Below are 1,450 nucleotides of genomic sequence, written 5' to 3'. Positions count from 1 at the left end.
TCTTTAATGAATTAATTGACAACTAATTAATTATTAAGAAACTGAGGAACCAAAAAATTGGAAATCAGTTACTAAAGATTTGTCGTGAAAGATCATTACATACTTCAAGATAAATAAATAAGGTTTTATTTCTCTAAGTGCATAAACATTTCTGAAGCCTTTGACTCTCACCATCATTGTCTTCTCTCAAATCAACATTCAAGTTCTCTGTTCATAAGCATTCAAGCATTTAAGCATTCAAGTTCTAAAGTTCTTAGCAAGACTTAATCTTGCCCTCTTCAATCTAGGTTTTTGCAATATAATTAGGCATTTAATCTAACAATTGCTTGCTCAATCGTTTAATCCTCGTGAGAATGATATCCACTCAACGTGGTATTATTTGAACGATCCAGTGCACTTGCAGGTAGAGCTTTAATTTTCACTCAACATAATGTCTGGTTAAATTCTAACTTCTATCTTGTTTACTTTCTTTCCTTTTATTTCGTTATTAGTTTTTATATTTTCTTTTCTTCTCTTTTATGTTCTCTTTTACGTTCTTTAGCCTGTTTTTGTTCTTTATCCTCTTTATACCGCAAGGTACGTTTGTTCTTATTTTTATTACACTTGCAAAGGAAAAAGGAAGAAAGAATGACGGTTGATAATAAAAGTGGAATCCGATTAAAGAAGGACCTCACTTCTTTTTCTCAAATGGAAAACGAATCATTCTATGAAGCATGGGAGAGATACAAAATATTGTTCGAAGGATGTCCACATCATGGCCTATCCGATTGGCTGATAATCTACTTCTTTATCATGGATTTTCTTAAATCTCAAGAACAATAATTGACTCATCAATAAGAGGTCCATTACTAAAGAGGACATCTAAAGAGGTATTAGCAGCAATAGTGATTACAGCCAACAATCTGAGGAAAGAAAGCCACAAAGAGCTAAATAAGACACACAACATTAAAGGGTGTTGTGAGACAATCCGAAACCCAATCTAGAAGATTCAACGTCAAGCTAGTGATGTTAAAGAAGTGCTTGTTGGGGGCAACCGAATTATTGAATAGTTTTCGTTTTGTTTTCTTTGTTTTAACACATTCATCTTTACATTGCAACATTAGTCTCTTTTGCATGCATGCATAGTAGTTTAGTCCAAGTGAAAAAAATGAGAGAATGCATGCCCAGCGAAAAGGATCACATGCCCAGCAACCCTTCACTTAGAGCATGCACGCCTGATAAACCACTATTTTATGGTTTATCTTGTACTCAATTGAGTGGTTTTTATCAACTCTTTACCCATTTCTTCATATGATTTGCATGTTTTACATTTTCCTTCCTGATTCTTTGCTATGATTGAAAACATGCTTCTTTGGTCTTAATTTTGCTATGTTTAATCCTCTCTTATTAACATTCAATGCCTTGATATGTGTGTTATGTGATTTCAGAGATTACAGGGCAGGAATGACTC

The 1,450-nt window shown here is 33.6% G+C and overlaps 1 non-coding gene across 1 annotated transcript; it reads right to left on the bottom strand.

Annotated features, from left to right (window-relative positions):
* Window positions 1-654: 654 nt before the first annotated feature.
* LOC130983748 (small nucleolar RNA R71) lies at window positions 655-761 on the bottom strand. The gene has a single exon (XR_009087726.1). It is a non-coding gene; the product is annotated as a small nucleolar RNA R71 (small nucleolar RNA).
* Window positions 762-1,450: the final 689 nt, after the last annotated feature.

Source organism: Arachis stenosperma, chromosome 5 (assembly GCF_014773155.1).
Source record: "Arachis stenosperma cultivar V10309 chromosome 5, arast.V10309.gnm1.PFL2, whole genome shotgun sequence".
Classification (NCBI taxonomy): Eukaryota; Viridiplantae; Streptophyta; class Magnoliopsida; order Fabales; family Fabaceae; genus Arachis; species Arachis stenosperma.
The sequence above is the reverse complement of the archived record's forward strand: the minus strand, read 5'-3'. Positions and strand labels throughout refer to the sequence as shown.